Source organism: Rana temporaria, chromosome 10 (assembly GCF_905171775.1).
Source record: "Rana temporaria chromosome 10, aRanTem1.1, whole genome shotgun sequence".
Lineage (NCBI taxonomy): Eukaryota > Metazoa > Chordata > Amphibia > Anura > Ranidae > Rana > Rana temporaria.
Genome location: NC_053498.1, coordinates 108,223,011 through 108,245,056, shown reverse-complemented (window position 1 = coordinate 108,245,056; position 22,046 = coordinate 108,223,011). Strand labels below are relative to the sequence as shown.

At 42.6% G+C, this 22,046-nt stretch overlaps 1 protein-coding gene across 3 annotated transcripts in view; it reads right to left on the bottom strand.

The window, feature by feature from the left end:
• Positions 1–22,046, bottom strand: part of RERE (arginine-glutamic acid dipeptide repeats) — a 450,961-nt gene that overhangs the window by 106,290 nt on the left and 322,625 nt on the right. The window contains exon 1 of one of the 3 annotated variants that reach the window (XM_040325947.1): positions 13,713–13,746. The exons of the other annotated variants lie outside the window; for them this stretch is intronic. The gene's annotated coding sequence lies outside the window, so the exon portion shown is untranslated. Of the gene's footprint in view, positions 1–13,712; positions 13,747–22,046 lie in introns of those variants that run through there. 3 annotated transcript variants of the gene reach the window in all.

The window sequence follows — 22,046 nt, the reverse complement described above, 5'->3', positions numbered from 1 at the left end:
CATTTAGGAGGACATTACACAGGCAGAGATGAGTTTTCAAACAAACTTCTCTTGTTGAAACTGCCTTTGTCTACTTGAATCTCTCTTTACAAGTCTGTAACACAAGTGAGAGTCATACTGAAAAGCCAGTGTACTTTTCCCATATTTCAAATACTGCAGGAAGTTCAATATGGCCTAAAGGGAAATTAACATTCCTTCACAGTGAGACAAACCGCACAGAGTTTATTTTAATTTCTGCTATGCAATTTTTTTTCTTTAAGCCGTGAGCTCGCACGAACATTTAATCCCACATAACACCTACTTGTGGCTTTCAAGGGGGGGAAGGAGGAGGACTGTGGAAAGTTATCACTGGTGCTTTCATTCCAAAACCTCTCATTAGTAGGTTGCAAGCAGAGTGCAATCTCACAAACTGGCAGCTGGTGGCAGCATTGGGCCAGGCAGAAAAAAAAACGTGTTTTCTTAGGCGTATAGAAGAACACTTCATCTAGATCAGGAAACACATACAAAACACAATCATGGAAGAAGCACGCTACACTTTAAACATGCTCATATGTTAGAAGGGTGCTAGCAATAAACCAAACCTATCAGTCATTTTCACAACTGAACAGTGAAAATGTTTGGAGGCGTTTCCTTGAGGACTTGGCATATTATGGGATATCCTCACCCACAAGCACATCAGTTTTTAGTTTGTTTTTTTAATGTCAGACACTGGACGTTATAAAAACGCCAGTAGTGTGAGCTGTAGAATGCCGCGATAAAAGAAAAACGCAAATTTGGCAGCGTTTTCGCATTTACTTTTCTTTTTTTAGCATTCTTTAGCAACACTACACTCCCACAATAAGCTTGAGGCTCAAAAACGATCAAACGCAGGACAGCTATGTTTTTCTGCGTTTTACGTGCTAGAGCGTTTTTACAGCTGAAAAAAACTCCTCAAAACGCAGTAGTCCTGGGCTTTGTTCCAGCCTAAAAACACCCCTGCCACAAAACACGGATGACAACCTATGTGTGCATGAACACAACGCTGGGGGGGGTTTCACTGGCTGCAGAAAAAAAGCCTGATGCACAAAACAGCAGCTGTAAAAATGCCCAGTGTGCATGAGGCCTAACAGGGGTGTCAAACTCAATTTCATTGTGGGCCGCATCAGCATGATGATTGTTCTCAAAAGGGCCGATTGTATCTGTAAGATTAGATGTCCAGCGCATCCCCTCCCCATATATTAGATGTCAAGAGCCACTTCACCATCAGAAGTGGAGTACCCCACTCTCCCTTACATCACAGTGCACCCCCACTTTCCTTATGCTGCTGCTGGGAAGAAGCTGGATGCATTGCTTGAAAGCAGAAAGTAAGGGTCTGGAGGAGGACCAAAAGAGGGCTGGAGCTCTCCTGCAGCTGCAGGAGAGGTGCGAGGGCCACATGAAATGGCCTAGAGAGCAGGAATCGGCACGCGGGCCTTTTTGTTTGACACCTGTGCCTTATAATCGAAGAACATTGTTGTTGCTACTAGCATTACTGAATGCTTGCAACATCCTCTGGTTAACCAACGTAGAAAACTTAATCTAAAAGAAATAACTGCAGATAGCTTCTGGCACCTTCCATCAAAGTGGTTGTAAACCCTCTCTGACCACTTGCACCTACAGGTAAGCCTAGATTACCTTACCTGTAGGTGCAAGAAAGATCTCCTTAACCTACACGGTTAAGGAGACATTTGCAGAAAGGACTGCACCGATGTCTACGGTGCGTGAGCGTCCTAGACAATGGCGTAGGTGCACTGAGCGTGCTGGTTTGATCAATGGGATAATGCCGGAACCGCGCTGGCCCCAAGCGCATGAGCGGGAGTGAAGTCATTGCTGCTCCGGCCAGTCACAGCGACGATACACGGAAGGGACTCATAGGCAAAATGGTGGCAGAGGGAAACGAGGAGCGCTTCGATGGAGGAAGAGGATTTACTTCCTTTTTAAGAAGGCCGTTTGACAGTTCTTTCACCATAAAACCACAAGATCTATACATTTTCCTATAATGGCTCATTAAGATTTACTAATGCTTAGCACACCTGCCTATGTGCTCACCTAGATATTAGACAAGTGCTCAGCACCACTGTGCATATAACAAAACTACCTAAAAGCCAATACAAATTTTCCTACAACTCTTATATTACCATATTGAGAAAGATATACAGGAACAGAGCAGCATTGCTATAGTTTAAGTGCTCCGGTGGGACAGATGTTTAATGTTTCAAATAGATTATGATTTTCTTCTCAGCTGAGCGTTTCGCTGGCTGAAAGAAAGAAAGAAAAAAAAGAAGAAGAAGAAGCACTGAAATGCTTGCGTGACATGAGCCTGCGAGATTTGACAGTAACGAATCTTAGAGTGAAACCTCTAGGCAGGCGCTGTCATCTGTGATGGGCCATCAGGACATGGAAGTGTGGGCTTCAGATTAGTTATCACAGGATAGGATGGAGAACTACACAACGATAATATTCCTAAATCCAAGAGCAGTGCCACTGCCAGAATACTAAAGAGACGCCAACTAGGGGATCATTTTCTTGATACATTTTTATTCTGACAACTGTAGATGGCTAATAAATGTAATGAGGATATTTAGAATCTGATCTCTAGTGATTCTTTCCATGTAGACCAAGCTAACCAGGAAAATATAAACATGACGTGGGTTGGGGCAAACAAACATTGCCCAGAAAGCTTATACCTTCATACATGGTTATAATTTTAGGGGCGATTTTCATCAATGATTTGCAGGAATGCATGTTACCTGCGTTGACATTTTGAGTAGCACCCCAATGCACTAAGGCTATGGTGCACTATTGTGCACTGTGACACATACACTATATTGTCAAAAGTATTGGGACGCCTGCCTTTACACACACACATGAAATGTAATGGCATCCCAGTCTTAGTCCGTAGGGTTCAATATTGAGTTGGCCCACCCTTTGCAGCTATAACAGTTTCAACTCTTCTGGGAAGGCTGTCCACAAGGTTTAGGAGTGTGTCTATGGGAACGCTTGACCATTCTTCCAGAAGAGCATTTGTGAGGTCAGGCATTGATGTGGACGAGAAGGTCTCCACACTAGTTAAGTTCCTCCAAGCCAAACTCGCTCATCCATGTCTTTATTGATCTTGCTTTGTGCAACTGTTCCAGGAACAACGATCTAAGGCCTCATGCACACTACTGCTCCTAAACGCCTAAGCTTTTGGCAGTTTTCTTTCCCCCAAGCCTCTGAACTCAACTCAATAAAAATCTATGGACACATTTTTACCAGAGTTTAAAGCTCCCCTCCTGAATGCAGAAGAATAGTGTTAGCGGCTTGTTATGGGGGCACTCGGCATGAGGGTGGAAGCCAGGAGTGATGACGGGGGAGGGAGGAGGATCGGGGCCTAAAACTACTGAACAGAGAAGGTAAATATGACATGTTTATTATTTATAAGAACGAGATCTGTGTGGTTCCATTCTGCATGTAGGGCAGCCCATGAACTCCATGGCACCAAACCGAGTCCAATGGTCGTGCGGCACCATGTGGTTTTCCAGGCAAAAAGACTCGCCACATTTGCAGATGCATGGGGGGAGGGGCGGCATTAAGAATAACTCTCCCATGCATCTCAATGGGTCAGGAATGCATGCATTCCCCACCCACTTATATGTGAACCTAGCCTTAAAGGGGTTGTAAAGGAAAAACATTTTTTTCATAATAAGCATCCTTTACCTGCAGACATTCCTCTTTTCACTTCCTCATTGTTTGTTTTTGCTCAGAAGTTGCTCTATTTCTTCTCTGTTCTGTTCGCTTCCTGCTTGTCTGATTTTACTGACCACCATGGGAGGGTCTACTGTGGTGGTCAGTGACGGGCTCACACCCTCCTGGGAACTACACCTGTGTGGCAGGACGCTCTCTACGTGTTAGAGACTTCAAGGAGGTGTGAATTACTGGGCGTGCCGCAATGCATACTGGGAAATGTAGTTCTTACATGAACGAGCGATGCAAACCAGGAAGTGAATGAGAGAACAGAAACTAGAACACCGGAGGGGATATAGATGAAGGAATTTAACAGGTATTTACTCGTTTTTTAACAGAATCCGTCTACCTTGCAGACATTAATTTTAGGCAAAAATGTTTTTCCTTTACAACTCCTTTAAGCACAACTATACTTTAACCTTTTTTTTAAAAAACAAAACATTCTTCAAAAAAAAAAAACAATGCCTTGCATACAACTGCGGCTTATTTAAAATGTCAAGATGCTGCCAAGAAACAGACTATCTGCAAATTGTATCCAACAAACAGAAAACAGTCACATACAAAGCTTCTGAGAGCATAGACAGATTTATTTTTTTGACAGAAATACAAAAAAAAAAAAAAAAAAAAACACACAATATTCTGCCATCGGCTGCATAATTGGCCACTTCCCTTCACCAAGCAGCACAGAAGCCATTCACAGATGAAAGCACTGGAGGGCAGCACTGAACCGCTCTGCAGCCTGCTGGATTGAAGTATCATAAGCCAGGACAGAGACAGGATTTCAGATACAGTGTACAGGGGCGATGACAGGCAGGGGCTATGACAGATCTACAGCACTGCTCTGCCACAGGCAGGGTGCAGGGAGTGCACGTTACAGACAGCGCTCTATACTCTGCTGTAAGATTCTGAAAGGTCTATGTTAACTGCATCAGGCATAGTCTGGCCAAGTGACGTAAAAAAAACACACACACACACACACACACACACACACACACACACACACACACACACACACACTTTGTGTTTGACAACAAACAGGATAATTTATTAAGGAGACATAAGCAGACATTAGATCACTGAAGCGCCCAGCAGGGAACGCTGGTTACCAGAGTGCACAAGCTGTACAAGAGACTATTACTAAGAAATACTCATTACTCTTCCACAGTTCCCCCATCAGGGCTCAATTTTCTCAAGATCAAAATCAGCTGCCCATTTTATAGGTCAGCAATCCATCAGAGGGAGGCAGGGAAGGTGAGGCTGAACTTGAGCACATTCACTGACGGCTAGCCGGGATTGGACAGATACACCGCTGGCCTGGCACAAAACTCCGGCTTATCGCTCTTTCAGTATATACAGTGGTCGGCCCAGAGTTCAAGGCAAGATAAATGCAGCATAATGGCCTCTTGCAATACTAATCCCAATGCTCAGGGAAGAAGTTCAACCTGGAATTACACTCAAGGCTTATATGATCTATACTGTATATGCTGTATATGCGATTGCCCATCCAAAAACAAATTCATAATTAGCAAGGAACTTAAAGTGGAGGTTCACCCAAAAAAAACAATTTTTAACATTAGATTGGGCCTAATTACGGGAAGCAGAATCGGGTATTTTGATTAAAATCAATGCAGTACTTACCTTTTTTGAGATAGATGTTCTCCCGCCGCTTCCGGGTATGGGCTGGGGGACTGGGCATTCTTATTTGATTGACAGCCTTCCGACCGTCGCATACAGCGCGTCACCAGTTTCCGAAAGTAGCCGAACGTCGGTGCGCAGGTGCCGTATAGCGCCGCACCGACGTTCGGCAACTCGTGACGCGCTGTAAGCGACCGTCGGAAGGCTGTCAATTAAATAGGAACGCCCAGTCCCGCAGACCATACCCGGAAGCGGCGGGAGAACATCTATCTCAAAAAAGGTAAGTACTGCATTGATTTTAATCAAAACACCCAATTCTGCTTCCCGTAATTAGTCCCAATGAAGGGAGATCCAACCACAAGAATATTTTTGCTGTAATTCCAGGAGTCCAGCTTTAAAACACATGTGAAGGCTGAAATAGTTCGGTGGTGGGGGGGGTGGGGTTCACAAATTTGAAGGCACATTTTCAGCTAACGCACATCTACCATGAAATTGAAGAGGTGGTCTGGCCCTGTACAAATGAGAACAGCAATGAGCCAATCACAAATACAGTACTGTTGCCATGGTTGGAAGGTTTTTACATTTTGTGGCACTTTCATGAAAATGCAAAAGGATATATTTAGTATCTTTACATTCCAGAATTTCTTTTGTACCCATTATATATATATATATATATATATATATATATATATATACACACACATACATACACACACACACACATTTTTTTAATAGAAAAAACAAAAAATATATTTCTCGACTATGCAATATATTGGGAGGATCAGGATACACCAGACCTCAATTTAAAATTGCAATCAATTGTAAAACATAATGAACTTTAGTGGGTCTGAGTGGGGAAAAGTCTTAATTAAGCTTTCTAGGAGCACTTAGACGCATTCAGATCATGCAGAGTAGAAGCGTAGATTTATACCTCGTTATGCAGCAGAGTACAAAAAGAACAAACAAAGATTTGTGTCGTGACAAGAATGAATTGAAGCCACTGCTGTTTTCCCACTGCTCCCAAAACGTGCTTCCAAGCAATTTCCAGGCAGACTGCTGGCTAATTGTCACTGGAAGACAAGCGACATCTCTACAGCCTGGATGACTAGTGCAGTGCTTCAGTGAGAACCGAAAGCTTGCATCTGATTGGTTGTTCCAGACATCACATAGTATTCCTCTATGCTAGTCATCCTTCTAAGATGGTTTACAAGGAACTTTCCAAATCAGAAATCTTCCTGCTATATTGTTTTGGAAGGTGCATGGAACATCAGACAAGAGCTAGGACATGTAGAGTTCCCTTGGCGGGTACAAAACCTGAAATGCTACAGTGATGACCAACACCAGTCAGCTGAGTCTGAGAGGACATGGGACATTACAGCAATAATAATGGACAAGCTGGTAGCCAGAGGCGGCTATCTAATTACGCAAAGAAGGCGGTCGCCTAAGGCCTCGCGCTTTCAGGGGCCTTGCGCCCACCTAATTTGCCTGATGTATGTGATAGAATGGGAGGGAATGTCCCCGGTCAGTGTCCCCAAGCTGGCAGGGTGAGCGGGTCGGGCTGGTATAGGATTACCGTCTTTCGTATAAAGCGCTGCCTGCTGCAGACGAATTGTAGGGGTGGAGGCGGAGCTTCCAGCCGCTGCTGAACCCACCAGGAGGTAGGGGCGGACTGGGCCTGGGGTGTGGGGTGTGGGGGCAGTGTGGTCTCTGTAAAAATAGCATTTTTTTTTTATCGCTTGAATTATTTTTCCCATTATGGGCGTGATTGGGGCCTCATGCCCAAGTTTTGTTTAAGGCCTCACAAAGCCTAGTGCCACCTCTGCTGGTAGCCCCACCTTCCCCTACACCTGCCTATGTATGTTGTATCTTTTCAACCCGAGAGCTATAACTCACCAGTAATTGAAAGGAAATGGATTCCATTGCAGATCGCCTCTTGAAAATGCCAGCTGCCTGGCTTTTATTGCACATTTCTCTCTATTTGAACATCGAGTTGGATTTAGATTTGCAAGTAACAATTTCTTCTAGTAATCAGGCACTTAATAGGACTTATTGAAAGAAAAGCTGTACTGAGCGAAATACAAAAGTTGTCATTGTTGAGCTCCTGAACATACTAGTTACCTGGCTGTCTCTAGGTTCAATACCTCAAGAAATAAATTGAGAACAAGAATGCAGATTAGAAAAGCCAGAGCACCCAATATAAGTCAGCTGACTAAGTATTAACATGAAATGGATCTGCAAAACATGTTAACCACTTCCCGACGGCCGTACGACTATATACGGCCGCCGGGTGGCTCTACTTCTCTGGGAGGCCGTGTTTTTACGGCCGCCCCTTTTCGCGTTCCCCGCGCGCGCTCCCGAGCGCGCAGCGGGGAACTGCTGTGCTGGCCGTGTCCCTTGGACACAGCCAGTCACAGATCGCCGTGAACGGCCAATCGGAGCGGCCGTTTCCTAGGCGATCTGTGCGGCCAATGAGAGATGATCTCATATGTTTACATATGAGATCATCTCTCATTCCCGGCTCTCGCAGACAGCGGTGCTGTCAGGGGAGAGAGGAGACGGATCTGTGTCTCTTGTACATAGACACACAGATCGGTCACCCCCCCAGTCACCCCCCCTCCCCCACAGTTAGAACACTAATTAGGGTACACATTTAACCCCTTCCTCACCCCCTAGTGTTAACCCCTTCCCTGCCAGTCACATTTATACAGTAATTAGTGCATATTTATAGCACTGATTGCAGTATAAATGTGAATGGCGCCAAAAGTGTCCGATGTGTCCGCCATAACGTCGCAGTCCCAATAAAAATCGCAGATCGCCGCCATTTCTAGTAAAAAAATTTTTTTATACAGTAATTAGTGCATATTTATAGCACTGATTGCAGTATAAATGTGAATGGCGCCAAAAATGTGTCAAAAGTGTCCGATGTGTCCGCCATAACGTTGCAGTCCCAATAAAAATCGCAGATCGCCGCCATTTCTAGTAAAAAAAAAATTTATACAGTAATTAGTGCATATTTATAGCACTGATTGCAGTATAAATGTGAATGGCGCCAAAAACGTGTCAAAAGTGTCCGATGTGTCCGCCATAACGTCGCAGTCCCAATAAAAATCGCAGATCGCCGCCATTTCTAGTAAAAAAAAAAAAATAATAATAATAATTCTGTCCCTTATTTTGTAGGCGCTATAACTTTTGCGCAAACCAGTCGCTTATTGCGATTTTTTTTTTTTTTTTTTACTAAAAATATGTAGAATACGTATCGGCCTAGACTGAGGATAAAAAAAAACGTAAAAAAAAAAAATTGAGCTATTTATTATAGCAACAAGTAAAAATATATTTTTTTTTTTCAAAATTGTCGCTCTATTTTTGTTTATAGCGCAAAAAATAAAAACCGCAGAGGTGATCAAATACCACCAAAAGAAAGCTCTATTTGTGGGGAAAAAAGGACGTTAATTTTGTTTTCGAGCCACGTTGCACGACCGCGCAATTGTCAGTTAAAGCGACGCAGTGCCGAATCGCAAAAAGTCCTCTGGTCAGGAAGGGGTTTAAGTGCCCAGTAAGGAAGTGGTTAAAAAGGAGGATTTTTTGTTTTGTTTTGCAGAAATTACACACGTGGGGGATATTTACGAAAGGCAAATCCACTTTGCACAAGTGCAAACTACAAGTGCAAAGTGCACTTGAAATTGCAGTCGGTGTAAATCTGAGGGGAAGCTCTGCTGATTTTATCATCCAATCATGTGCAAGCTAAAATGCGGTTTTTTATTTTCTGTGCATGTCCCCCTCGAATCTACAGCGACTGCACTTTCAATGCAATTTCAAGTGCACTTTGGATTTGTAGTGCAAAGTGGATTTGCTTTTCGTAAATAACCCCCTATGTCTCCTCTGTAATAAAGTCTTTCTAAACTTCCTTCTCCCGGGAGCTTAAAAATGCACAGCTCATTATACATTCTCCACACAGCTCGGTGCTGGGATGAATGAACTCCCAGTGTAATGGGCAGCACAGTGGCTTAGTTACCAATTCCGCCTTGCAGCACTAGGGTCATCGGTTCAAATCCCAACCATGGCACTACCTGCCTGGAGTTTGTATGTTCTCCCTGTGCGGGTATCCTCTGAAAACTCTGGTTTCCTCCCACATGCAAGAGACATGCTGGTAGGTAAATTGGCTCCCATCTAAACTGACCCCAGTATGTGTATTCATGCAAGTTAGGGACATTAGATTTCAAGCTCCTTGAGGGCAGAAACTAATGTTAATGTACAATATACTGCGTAAAGCGTTGCATAAATTGACAGCTCTATATAAGTACCTGTAATAGATAAAATAAATAATGCACAGGAGGTATCAAGGGAGTTGTTGGGAGAGTGAGAAGCGCAGGGACATTGCATCATTGGAACGGGGTATTGAAGGGTTAATTGTCACTGCATAGGCAGAAGAGTCAAGGAAATAGTATTTTCAGAATGGCAGCCTCCATGCATCCTCAATAAATGTTTCCTTTGAACTCTAATTGTAGCCATTGAATGTGCAGCACCCCGGACAACTATATGTGACTGAACCCTGGCCCACAGCAAAGGGGAGGAAATCTACAATACATACTTGTCTGAGTAATGGCCAGAAATTGTGGTGAGGTCATGATCGGGAGCACCTATGATCAGGACTTCTCATCCTTCATTCTCCATGACAGATCAGCAGGTTGTCTGTCATTTGGTAAGTTAAAACATCCCCACTTTCCATATTCAACATTCTCCAAAGTAAACCACAATCCTCCCCCAGGCCGGCACTTGATCTATAGCAGTTGCAAATAGCTTCACAAAAGCAGGATATACACAGCAACCCAGATGAGGCCTTATAACATGCTGAATAATCAAGAGCTTTTCCACATCGGGTAGCAGCTATGGCAAATTAGAATAATTTGATATAAATAGTGAACAGTGGTTACCAAATCCTCCGAGGATAAAACCACCGGAATTGCGCGGGCCACAGCTGTCCGGCAGATATTCTGTAAGAGGGGTTTTAAAATGCCTCATTACTTTTCCCATTTATAAGCTTAGCTTCATGTAGCTGTGTGCTGGAAAACACCCATCATGATGTGAACAAAACTGACAAGCTCGGCCCTTCAAAGACTGCCATCCACCACAGTTTAACTTTATTATGTGGAACCAGAGGAGAGGCAGTGGTCACTTGTCACTCATCCAGCAGGTCACACTGGCAAAGCTGAGCAGTGCAATTTTGCAAATGCAGTTGAGATAAAGCACCTTAAAAGGGTTGTAAAGGTTTGTTTTTTATTTTCAAAATAGTTTACTTTAAGCTAGTGCATTGTTGGCTCACTTACCTTTTCCTTCCATTTCCCTTCTAAATGTTTTTTTTCTTTGTTTGAATTTCTCACTTCCTGTTTCTCCTCAGTAAGCTTTCCACCATCTTCCGAGCGGTGGAAAGTCATTTAGAACAGCTTACTGAACACCTTACTGAGGAGGAACAGGAAGTGAGAAATTCAGACAAACAAAACAAAGAAAAAAAAAATTTAGAAGGGAAATGGAAGGAAAAGGTAAGTGAACCAACAATGCACTAGCTTAAAGTGGAGGTTCACCCTAAAAAAAATTCTAACATTACATCCAGCATACCAACGACATGTAAAGTATGCTGCTATTTTTATTTATTTTTTTCTCCGTACATACCGTTTAATTGTTATTATCGCCCAGGCTTCCGGGTTCCGATTACCGCAGGACTGGGCGTTCCTATTGAAAGCTTAGCTGATTGACGTCTGGTGAAAATCTTTCCATGGCGCATAAAGCACGTCACCAGTTTTCCGTTATTGGCCGACCAGAGAGTCAGCGCTATACGGCCGTGTAGAGCCGACTGCGCAGGCGCCATATAGGTCGGCTATTTACGGAAAACTGGTGACGCGCTTTATGCGCCATGGAAAGATTTTCACCAGACGTCAATCAGCTAAGCTTTCAATAGGAACGCCCAGTCCCGTGGGAATCAGAACCCGGAAGCCTGGGCGATAACAACAATTAAACGGTATGTACGGAAAAAAAAAAAATACCAGCATACTTTACATGTCGTTAGTATGCTGGATGTAATGTTAGAATTTTTTTTTAGGGTGAACCCCCGCTTTAAAAGGAACCTATTTAGAAAATAAAAAACGAACCTTTACAACCCCTTTAAGTCTCCTGTGGAGTCATTGAGAGATATATCTGCGTTGAGTTCCTGGGTTTGCACATTTGCAGTAACCATTATGGTGGTGTCCCACGTCCCTGGATTTGGAGAACCTAAAAACACACAAGAGCGGGCAGAACAACCTAAACTTTTGGCGGATAGGATAGAAAAAGTTGGGAACTACCACAGGCAGGTCTCGCTGTTGCACTCAGGCATCACCAACTGGATAACCAAAATTGTTTAATGGACTAAACCTTTAGTAGACTTATGAACAGACCTATTGAATTTTTTTTTATTATATTTTAACTACAGTTTGTATATTGGCAAAAAAAAAAAAAGACAAAAATAGCCAAGTATCCTGGTGTGACTAGGCTCTAGCAGTTTGTGTTAAAATGACACAACTTACATGTATTAAAGCACTCAGATAAGCTTTTATATCGACAGTGAGTATTTAAAATCTCTATGCAGTGTAATCATAGGCGCCTACTCTATTTAAATCTTTAACTTCATTAGTGACACATAACTGAAATTGCAACGGATTAGCACTTTGATGGTATTTAACACCAAATTCACACTACTGTTCCCACGATAGATGGAGGATATGACTGCCAGTGCCACAGAAACATTTTATGTATACATCAATGGTTGCTTTAGGCCCCTTTCACACAGCTGGACCGTTCAGGTCCGCTTGTAGTGTCGGATGTTAGCGGAAACCCGATAAAAATCAGACGGATGGCAATACGTCGCCATCCGTCCATGGCGGATTGGGCGAGATCTGATGAAAACGGATGCTGTCCGTTTTCATCAGATCTCTCCATAGGAGACCGCGACGGTGCACAAGCCCCTCCACGCTCTGTGAGTAGAGAGGGACCTGTCATCCACTGGCTCAGCGGAGATCTACAAATAGATCTCACGTTGACCTGGCGGACTCTGCTGCGACCGACCCGCCTAGTGTGAAAGGGGCCTTAGTGAGAAATAATAGTGTTTTTTTAGGGTAAAACAATCCTACTCCCTTATAGCAGTGCTTGTGCTGTCTAATCTGCCCCTCTAAATGGTAGAATACCTGGCTGATCCTGCCACTTCCTGTGTCCCCCTCTGTGAGCCAACCGCCGTGGTCAGCTTACGTGCCTCCGTCATCAGTATCTCTCCTCTATTCCCCTCACCACCTCCCCTCCTTGTCAGCTCCCGTGTCTGTGTCTCTATTACACCCCCCATGCCGCTATTATTAAAAACTAAAATATTACCAATTGTCACTGCCAGCCCTTCTATTATAATGAGGCATAACACACAGGGTAAACACTTTAAAAAACAAAGCTTGTAAATACCTCTTCAGGCCACTCATGTGACTCCTGGCCGGTCTCCTACTCCAATCCAGGACTACTGCAAGAGGGGCCATGACTCCCGGGAGTGGGTGCAAATACCTGTCTTAGACAGGTATCTGCACCCCCCTCCCACCTGAAAGGTGTCAAATGTGACACTGGAGAGGGGGAGGGTTCCGATGAGCGGAAGTTCCACTTTAGGGTGGAGCTCCGCTTTAAGGAGATTGTACAATCGGATTGTATAGTGTACAGCCACCTATATACTGCACATCTACATGGAACTGGTTGCGCTTTTGGTGCCATCAATTGTTAACGACACCCAAAATGTGAAAGCAAACGTGCATTTTGTCATGGTAAAAGTGTGCGACGCACAATGCTCCAAAATGCCCCATAAACTATTTTGCTATGTTTGTTTTACATTGGGCAGCCATTGAAATCAATGGCCCTATGTGTATGTTGGAAAATCACACCAAAAAACATGCACCACTCCCACTACGCTGTGTGCATGGGGTTCTGAAAGTGAAATTGGTTGTTTACACAACCCCCCCCCCCCCCCCCCCTCTCTTACCTGAGCTGGACCTGGATTACAAGAACATTGATAGATGAATGTCTCCCTCCCATGCACGATGCTGGCCATACACTATGCAATCTGATTGTACAAGTTCCTTTTACAGTTACCAAAACTATGTAATAGAAGGAACTACCTTGTACCAAAGAAGGAAGGCCCTTGCACATAGCTGATGATAGATCTAAAGGAGATTGTACAATCAGAATGTATTGTGTATGGCCACCTTAAAGTGTTACTAAACCCACAACAGTAAAATCAGTCTGTATATGCAGTAAAGCATGCTTGTTATACTCACTGTGGAACCTAAGGGGTTACTCCTCCGCACTGTGTAAAAAGGTTGTTTGATCCCGTCTTCTCTCATCCTCCCCTTCTTCCACTGTCCCCAATCCATCTGATAAGACAGAGCCTTTGGAGTCAGTCTGCACATGCTCAGTTTGATGTGTATTGCTACAGTTTTTTATAAATTTTTTCTTGAAGGGGTGCATGTGATTAACACTTGCCCAGACAGAGGGTCAGGGGTCCTACAGCCTCATAGGACAGTCAGAGGAGAATGAAAACACTTCTTACAAGCTTTAATCAGACGCTGATAGAAGTCACAAGACTGCTATATACTGCTGGTGAGAAAAGGTATTTAGCATTTACTAAAATAACTGCATTTCCATGTTATGTGTACTGTGGCAGATCAGATTTTGTGAATGTATGGTCCTGGGTTTAGTAACACTTTAAAGGAAGTAGAAGGAAAGTGGGTTGAAATAAATAATAATAAAAATATAAGCTTTCATGGACTATGTAATTGAGAGAAGCACATTGGGATGGCTTGGGCAGAAAGGATATTAGAAAAGGTTTTTTTTTACTGTAAAAAATGAAAATCCATCGGAAAAGATGAACTTGGCCATTAAAGTGATAAATTTGATTTTAAATTTTGTGTAAAATGTATGTTTTAATTAACAAACATGTCATATATACCTGCTCTGTGCAATGGTTTTGCAGAGAGCAGCCCTTCTATTTCTCTTGGTGGGCCCCCCCACTGACACTCTGGGTTCCTCCCCTTCTCTGTGTGCCACCATAGGAAGCCGCTTCCTATGTTGGCACACATGTGGGCTCAATACTGAGCCGCGCTCTGAGTGTACACTGACACACAGTGCGGCTTGTCCCTGCCCCCCATCACTGGATTTGATTGACAGCAGCTGGTGGCCAATGGCTTCCGCTGCTCTCACCAAGTCCAGTGAGGAGGGAAAGAGCAGGGCTGCTGCACGAGGGCACAATGCTGGAGCGAGGTCTGGGTTCAGGCAAGTATTTGCATGCATTACGGTAAAAAACCTTCAGCCTTTACAACCACTGTATGTATGAATAAAGAGAACACGCAAAGTAGTTGGCACTTTCATAGCAATACATTTAAATAAGGTTTGACGTGTTGTACATTACCTAAGCACCTGACAAAGGGCAGGGACACCCAAAACAGATTTTTGCACATACATACTGTCCCTCTATACCGCAAAATAAAACTTTATGAAGAGTAAGCAAGCTATCTCACAAAAAAGTAACCACTTTCGACAACAGACAGATTTACAGAATAGATAAACAAAGCTGTTTATGTTAATGTAAGCTCTATGAAGCAACCCTCTGCAGACTGGCACAGCATAACTCATTAACGAGCAAGGAAAGGTATTAATCTTCAGTGCTCAGGCAGATAACAGATTTAAAATGAATCTACAGAAAGATGTTTATAAAATATCAGACAGAACACATGAGAAACTGCGGATGGGTCCATTTAAGAAAAAAAAACTGTAGCATTCTGCGATGCCATTACTTCTTAATGGCATCCCAATCGCGCGGTAAATCGTGCTGCAATCGCAACGCTTGTCGCTCCAAAAGAAAAACAACCCATGAGCTTCTTTTGGGGGACACCGTAAGGCAGCATGATTGGAATGCCATTAAGTATTTGCATCGCAAACCCGTCACGTGTTTTGCAGCCATTTGAAGTCGCAGGCAGGATTCGTGGCGATTCTGCTTCCCACAGTCAGTTGTGAATGGAGCCCAATAAGCAGAAACCTGTAGGAAGAGCGGAAAGCTACTACTGACCTTTCCTTCTTAGAACACTATGCTCCACGTCTGAAGGTCCTGAACAATGGGACGTCCAGGAAACTGGCATTTTCAGAAGGTCGCCAGCAGTGGCAGCCTCTTTCATATTGGTTTTGTTTTAAAAACCGCTAAGAGAAGTTAAAGGGGTTGTAAAGGTAAATGTTTTTTCACCTTAATGCATCCTATGCATTAAGGTGAAAAAACATCCGACGGTACCGGTAACCCCCCGAACCCCCGTTTTACTTACCTGACCCCTCGAAAGTCCCGCACGCGTCCACGTGATCCTCTTTGGTTCCCAGCCTGGCCGTTGATTGGCTAGGCTGGACGGATTGATAGCAGCGCACAGCCTGCTGTCAATCACAGCGGATGACGTGGCTCGCCGGGGGGCGGGGCCGAGTGATACAGTCGGCGGCTATGCCCGCCGCTGTATCACGGGAGCGCGCTCGCAAAAGCTTTCAAGCTTTTGCGAGGAGGAGCCGAGACAGCCGCAGAGGGACCCCAGAAAACAGGGTTAGGGGACACTCTGTACAAAACTAGCTGCACAGTGGAGGCAAGTATAACATGTTTGTTATTTAAAAAAAAAAAAAGTTTGCCTTTAGTGTTCCTTTAAGTTAGCCTAATGGAAAGCCTATTTTCCCTACAGCAATCAAGCATAGTCACAGTCCAGCGCTACCAAGCAGGAAGCCAAGTCTGCTTACATAATAAATATATCGTCCTCAACATACACATCCACAAACTAGAAATAATGTATTTAAAACATTAAACCGTGATATAATCACATTAACTACTCAGTTCCACAAAAAAAAAAGAAAAAAGAAAAGAAAGGCTATCGTTTCCCTTTAGGTAGGTGATCCAAAGAACAATGCTAAGCAGTAACCAAAACAAACCAATCCAATCAGATTTCAACCACAAAGTCAGTATTTGACTGGCTATTCCATGGGGCACAATATTTGGACTATTAGGGTTTTATGTAAATGAAAATCAAAATCGTTTAACCAGTGAGATATACTAAGCATTCCAACCAGGAGAGCTTTTCTATCAGGAACAGGCTTTGATGGCTTATCTCAGGAGGACACGCCTGGTCACAAAGACGGCAGCTTGATGGAGAACGGTAATGGAAGACAGGAAATGAGAAGGCTTGGTTAAGGCTTCTACAATCGATCAGCATGTTTAATGGAGTGTGAGGCCTGGTGAGAATAGAATGTTCTGGGCTTTAAATATGGTTGGATCCAAGACTCAACACAGAACAGAGGGAAACACGGCTCCCCGGAAATTCTGATTGGTAGGCATTCTATGACCTTCCCAAGCATCAAACCTTTCAGAAAAATTCTGTCAAGGCTTGATAGAATCAAAAAAAATTAGATAGATATATTATATAGATAGAGATATATATAGATAGAGATAGAGATATATATAGATAGAGATAGAGATATATTATATATATAGATATAGATAGAGATATAGATATATTATATATAGATATCTCTCTCTCATTATATATATATATATATATATATATATATATATAGAGATATAGATATATTATATATAGATATCTCTCTCTATATATATATATATATATATATATATATATATATATATATATAGAGAGAGAGAGATATAGATATATTATATATAGATATCTCTCTCTTATATATATATATATATATATATAAAAGAGAGATATCTCTCTCTCTCTCTCTCTCTCTCTCTCTCTCTCTCTCTCTCTCTCTCTCTCTCTCTATATATATATATATATATATATATATATATAGAGAGAGAGAGATATAGATATATTATATATAGATATCTCTCTCTTTTATATATATATATATATACCTGGGATTTCCACAATATTTTTAGAAGATGGCAGGGCGACAGCACATATATTGTGTTGCCAAGGGCTGGTAGAATGGGGGTTTCTTGGCAGCACTAGTAAAACAGTCGATTGTGAGTGGGGGGGGGGGGGGGGGGGGTGTCCCTAAAAAAATTTTTTTTTTAAACAGTACAAAAGGTTACCCATCACTGTATTTGATTGCAGCATTATCAGTTCACTGTTTTTTTGGAATCTGCTCCAAGCCTGATCAATAGCCTATGATAATCCAGGGACTCACCCACCATTGAGGTCCCAAGCAAAAGAATCCAAATGTATTTTTTGTAATGTATTTTGACCATTCTTGCCACAGACCTGGAAAGATCCGTTTGTCAGGAGAACATTCACCGGGTTATAAAATTACTGTATTTATTGGCGTATAACACTCACTTTTTTACTGTGAAAATAGAGGGTAAACTGTACCTGCGTGTTATACGCAGGGGGATATGGAAAGTTTTTTTCCTGAAACTTCCCTCTAGGCTGCATTCACACCTGAACGCGGCGTATTGTACCGTGATTTGCCGCGACAAATAGCAGCGTTTTGTCCTGCGATTTGCCGCGACAAAACGCTGCGTTTTTTACCGCGGTTTTCGCTGGAGGGGTGATTTACACATTGTCGGCTATGGTCAAGCGCCGAAGCCGCCTGAAAAAAAGGGTCAGGGACTTGTTTTGAGCTTCAGGCGTACGGCGTTTTGGCGTGGAGATGTGAACCATCTCCATAGCCGACAATGGTAAATCACCCCTCCAGCGTATTGCAGGCTGAAATAGCGTAGAGCGTCAACACGCCTAGGTGTGAATGGAGCCTTAAAGTTAGGGTGCATGTTAAACGCCTGTGCATGTTATACGCCGATAAATACGGTACATTCTTTATGAAAGACGTTACACGCATTAGAAACTAGGGCTTAAAAGTCTAGCGTTTTGATGAAACACTTTCATATATTCCAAAGTTTCTTACCACAGACTTTCATGGGAATAGGATGTTTTCAGCATAACATTTCAATCATTCTTATCACTATTGTCATAAATGGATGTTATACATTTCCCCAAATGCACTGAAACCCAATACTGAGAAAAGGGATGGTCTGTCATAAAGCTAAACATTAAGGCCCAATGGAGAATAAAAAATAAATAAAGCAAGCTGAAAAAATGTTACTGCAGTCAATTGTTACGTGAAGGGATAATATGCTTATTATAAATATATGCTTGAACAGATGGTGTTAGGATAATGCAGCCATAAAAGAGCAAATAAAGGCCACAAACTGAACATGAATGGCTACGTTTGGTTGATGGGCCACCACCAGACAGCTAATCTCAAAGAATGTGATGTGAAGGAGCACAGCTGAGAATCTCTCGGCACTAAGGCAATTATTTTAGCAATGACGTGTGGGCACGGTGTGATGGACACTATTCAAAGAAAAAAAATAAATAAATAGTGAAGTCTATTTTTGTTGAACAGTGCTTTAATTCTCAGAAGTACACTGCTCCAGAAAGCATAGACTAACCAACAAAGCTCCTTGCACATTGCTGAGCACCTCTAATTAGATCCAATACTAAAGACGGCACTACAATTCCCACTGGCACCAACACAGCCAGGTGCTTCATAACAGCTAATGGCTTGTTTTCATGTGAAGATGTAAATTCGCCATCAGAAATGGAACTCTTGCTCTGGGGCATTAAAAATCTATCATCAGTAACAAGCTGGAAGGGCTGGCCTGTTTCCACAGGAAAGATACCAATCTATTCCATTAGGTGTGAGAAGACCTATATACTAACTTCACATTCTGTGCCATAACACTAGTTCAGTGTTTCTCAATTCCAGTCCTCAGGCCCCCCCAACAGGTCAGGTTTTCAGGATTTCCCTCAGATGAAAAGGCTGTGGTGATTACTAAGGCAGTGAAACTGATCAAATCACCTGTGCAAAATAATGGAAATCCTGAAAACCTGACCTGTTGGGGGGGCGTGAGGACTGGAATTGAGAAACACTGCACTAGTTCCATATCATGCATAGGCAACCATTACCCACGCAGCATGCATTTTATTAGATGTATCATCATAATGCAGATCTTTATGTGTTGCCCAAAGAAAAGTTGGGGCAGAAATCAGAGGTATTGCCAACTGGCTGGTTCTCTGTAGATGCTTTGAAAAAAAAAAAAGATTTTAACCACTTTGCACCCAGGCTGTAGTCGAAAGATGGCTACGGTGCTCTCCAGTGCAGCCCATCAGTGGCAGAGAAAAATTACCCGTTTGCTAAATTTTATAACAAAATATAAAAAAACTTTTTTTTTTTTTAAATTTTTTTTTTACTTTATCAAAAAATAAAAAACCCCAGTGGTGATTAAATACCACCAAAAGAAAGCTCTATTTGTGTGTGGGGGGGGAAAAATTCACATGGCTTCAGTGTTGCATGACCATGCAATTGTCAAAGTGTGACAGCGCTGAAAAATGGCATGGGCAGGAAGGGGTATGAGTGCCCAGTAAGCGAGTGGTTAAAAAGAGGAAAGTGTGATCTGTATTTTTCTTAAAGAAATATTTGTTTTCGGGTTCCTGGGATTCATTTAGCCCTGGTCAATGGCCTAAAGTGGCCTCTTTGCAGGCCCTATTGCCCGATACATTTTAGGATGACTATTGTGCAAAGGAATTAGGTCTTAATGAAGCACAATGCTGCATGTCCACCTTTATAGAAAAACATTGCCACATACCAACCTGGCATAAAGGGTGAATCAACAAGACGGCTTCAGCCCCACTCCGCACAGGTCACAGCCCTGATGCATTTTACCCCACCCACAGGGCTTAATCTTGGAAATTAGTAGGAGTCCCGGAGTTGGAGGATGTTTGACTGGAGTGGCACCCCAAGTTTCCTAGGATGCCCACCTGTAAAGCGGAGGTCCACACGAAAAGTTAATCTTTGTTTTTCGGAAACCCTCCTCCCCTCCGGTGTCACATTTAGCACCTTTCAGGTGGGAGGGGGTGCCGATACCTGTATAATAAAGGTATTTGCACCCACTTCTTGGCATGGAGTCACGCCCCTTCCCATCGTCGTCTCCTCCCCCCCTCCGCTGTATTCTGGGAAACACAGGTTCTGGGGCCAGTGAAGACTCGCGCATGTGCAGTAGGAAACTGGGAAGTGAAGCCGCAACGCTTCACTTCCTGATTTCCTCATCAAGGATGGCAGCCGAAAGTCAAACGATTACTCGGCTTTGGCTGCCGACATTGTGGGCTCCCTGGCCAGGTAAGTGTCCATTTATTAAAAGTCAGCAGATGCAGTATTTGTAGCTGCTTGCTTTTAATCTTTTTTTTTTTTAGGCGGACCTCCGCTTTAAACTAATTTCTTACATGTGGAGATTGATAAAAAGTTATAAGATAAATAGACTTTGGATAATTATAATACTAGAAGTATAAAAATATGCATTATTCAGAGGATACACATCTGGAATAAAGTTATATTCATAGCACATTTACTATGCACATGTTTTAGGTTTGAATCGTAGAAGCACCCTCATTTTTCCACATGGCATAGCCCTGGTTTCTCAACACCTCTTTCCACATTACATAGCCTGGATGCAGTGGCACTCAGCAATGCATTGTAGAATGCTGGTGGCAAGACTATGCTCCACTAATCCACATGTGCATTTTGTGTGTCCAGCTTCAAATTGCTTATTTCAACCTAGCTTATCAGAATCCATCCAATTTTTATGTTTTAGTGGTCAACTAGCACCTGTGGTTCCAACAGGAATTATGTTCCGCGCATCTGGCACACGGACCTCACTAGGAGAAACATTAAACTCCTATTTTATCTGAAAATTTGCTGTTCGTATAAAATCCGGAAAAAAAAAAGTGATAAAACGTTGGTACATGCAAGATATTTCCCCATTAGAGGCTAATGTTCTCAGTCATCAGATATGTTATGGTGAGAAAGACTGAACGTCCTTCAGCTGGATATCTGGCAGGAAGCCAGTGGGAAAAACACCTCCTTCAGAAACCAATTTTTATTACAAACACATTCAGTCTCGATAAGCTCCTTAGACTGTCTTTTTTTTTTTTTTTACCTACTGCTATTTCAGAAACCAACTTATAATTTAGGGTCACTTGCCTTTTAGTTAAAAACGAAAGCATGCAAATACATGTTGCATTTACACCTATTGCTTATGTAATCAGCTGCTAGAGGCCAAGGAGAGAGGTGGTCCAATAACATGAGGTCTGTGGTGTACAATGAAACATTGCCCATGTATAGATTCACACCACGCACCCATCAGCAAATGGACCCTGATTTCCAACAAAAATAAAAGCAGGCTGTTACTATTTCCCCAGAAAATGATCGACTTGAAGAGGTCTCTGACAGGTTGATGATGGGTACCTGGATCACAAGCCTGACTGAAATTATTTAAATCCTTTAGCGGGTGAAACATTTTTACGTATATGTATTTCAACTGTATATGTATTTGCCTGGAGCTCAGCTTTAAATATTAATTCAGATAAGATTTGGAAACGTTAACACTTTTACCCGATTTACATATACATACAAATTAGCTAACTTGTATTTTAGGTTCAACTCCAAGACAAAACATTGCCACACAGCTCTATTGCTCAGTACAGTGCTGGCACAAGCTGTTGACCTTCAGCAATTACACATGCATAGAGAAGAATGTTAAAGTGTGTGCTCTGTGCTGCTATTCC